Below are 2,740 nucleotides of genomic sequence, written 5' to 3'. Positions count from 1 at the left end.
CTTTAGCCTAATAACAAAACCAGGCAAAGACATTACAAGAAAATAAAACTGTAGGACAATATCCTTAATGAACAGAGATGTAAATATTCTCAACAAAATTTAGCTGATTAAATCCAACAATACATAAAAATAAAAATATATTATGACCAAGGGAATTTATTTCAGGAATACAAGACTGGTTCAACTTTCAAAAATTAATGTAATTCATCATATTAAACAGACTAAAGAAACATTTGACCAAATTCGACTTCCATTCCTCATTTTAAAAACTGACAGCAAACTTGGAAGGGAGGGGAATTTCATCAATCTAATATAGGCATCCATGAAAAACATAGAGTAACATTATATTTAACAGAAAAGACTAAGATAGGTATGGTGGTACACACCTGTAATCCCAGCAACTCAGGATACTCAGGCAGGAGGATTGCAAGTTCAAGGCTAGCCTCAGCAATTTGGCAAGGCCCTCAGCAATTTAGCTTAAGACCCTGTCTCAAAATAAAAAATAAAATGGGCGAGGCATGTGGCTCAGTGCTAAAGCCACTCTGGGTTTTATCCCTTCTTTCAAAACTGAAAATAAAAAGTAGTCATTTTTAAAAACATTGATTATATGTTGGGATGGTAATATTTTGGCTATATATTAATAGAATTAGTTTCATTTGTTTCTTCTTAGCTTTTTCAATGTAGCTGCTAGAAAATTTAAAAATCATATACATGACTCATATTTGTCACATCTTATTTCTATGGATAGTGCAGGTTGGAGATGGGACAGTTCACGTCAGGCCTTAGGACTCACAGTGATTGATGTCTTTTTCAAGGGATGATGCGACAGTTCCTAGGATTCAAATAAGGAGTGATGTGTAAGAAATGAATTGCAGAAGGCAAGAGTGAATTCAGATAAATCAGTTAGGAAATTGGGGTGTAAGGGAAGCGGGAGGTGGGTGGTGGTAGGGGTGGAGCTCAGGAGGCCCTGGAACCCAGGTGAGGACTTCAGACAGGCGACAATGGAAGGATCTTGGGCTATAAAGTATTTGCTACTTTTTGGAACAACTGTTGCTGTTTCTTTCTGTCACTTGAATTATGCCAGTAAATGTTCAGAGGAAAGTACAATATGTTAGTTTTCTAACATTTCCTTAGAGATCTTTATGATGAAGTACAATTTATAAACAACAGATTTGAAACAGAAGCAATTATCAAGATGAAACAAAAAAAGCTTTGAACCAGAAGTCTGCAATCTAATGAAAGAAGTGTCACATAGTGTTAGCTTCTGCTAAGTGCTTATCAAGTTAGTTCATTTCTCTGTGGTTTTCAATTTTATGAATTATTTGTTTTTCATTAAAAATGTTAGAATCATATATGCATGCTGCCTATTTCCAGAAACAATTAAATTGAAAAGATTACAAGGTAGACAGAAGGAAAGTATTAAGTATTGTATAGATGAAATGGCCTAAGGAGATGACATGAATCCTTTTTACTGGAAAAGTGTTTTGTTTTGTTTTGTTTTCCCCCCAATAACTTTAAAAGTTACATGGAGGCAAATTCTTAAGATAACTAATGATTAAATAGTGCTTTTCTGAAGCATACCTTGAACTCTAGGATACCAAATAAATAACATTATATATCTACCTGTCTCTTACCAGATACACTCTATCTGGCAGGACCAATAAATAGAACCTGCTGCCTAGAACACCAACTAGCTCACCTACATTTCACCACTGACCTTATATGGTGCTCTCCCTAATTAAATTATGGATGGATGGATGGATGGATGGATGGACGGATGAGTAGTTGTATGGATGGATGGATATTGCAAAGAAGAATTAATAATCTTGCATCTTTAAGAGGACTTGGCTTACACAAGATTAAGAGTTGGCTCTTTGTTTTGGCATGGGGTTAAAATATTTTTCAAGAGATTTAACTTATGTTGGAGTTGAGCTGAAAGTTTTAGGCTACTAATACCTTAGTGTTTCAACCTTTTCAACCCTCCTTCTTCTGCAGTTCTCAATTCTTTACCTGCACAGCCACATCATGTGGTGTCCTTTCCATGTTTTACTGACTTAGTCAGCCACCAAATCTCTTATGTGAGCTACAAGAAATCAAGAATTCTCCTTCTTCTCTACATTAGAGGTTGAGCCAGAAGCAAGTTCAATTTTCTAATTCCCATTGTCTTCTCTCCCACTAGGTTTGACCTCTATCTGCCTTACCACTTCCTATAAACAGTATCTTTTTAATTCCTTTTAGTTCTATCCTCCATCTGACTATAAATCCTGTTTTGTTTGATCAACATATTTGTTGAGCTAAGCTCTACTATTTTCTAGTATCTGGACTTTCAATTACCTGTGCTAAAGAGACAAAAGAGAACATGAGTAAATTAAATGCCAAGGTTGTTCTAGAATCTTCAAGAAAATAGCACTCCTGACATTAATTCCTTTTCTAATGCCTTATATCTTCAGAATACTCAGAACTATTTTGAAAGTTGGGATGAAAAGTCCACTTTGGTCTTCTAGCATTCTGTGGCCAGTGGGGGTTCATATCACCCTAGCCAGAGTACAGAATCCACCAAAAGTGGGTGATCCAGTTCCTGTTGGTGAATCTTTCAAATGCATTTTAATTTTCTCCCTAATTTTTTTTTATATTTCATGTTCCAGAGCTGATTGTTCAATGTGGTACCCATTAACCATATGAGGCCATTCAAATATAAATTTAAATTAAATAAAGCTTTAAATTCAGTTCCAGAGTTGCA

Source organism: Marmota marmota, unplaced genomic scaffold (genome assembly GCF_001458135.2).
Source record: "Marmota marmota marmota unplaced genomic scaffold, marMar, whole genome shotgun sequence".
Classification (NCBI taxonomy): Eukaryota; Metazoa; Chordata; class Mammalia; order Rodentia; family Sciuridae; genus Marmota; species Marmota marmota.
The sequence above is the reverse complement of the archived record's forward strand: the minus strand, read 5'-3'. Positions refer to the sequence as shown.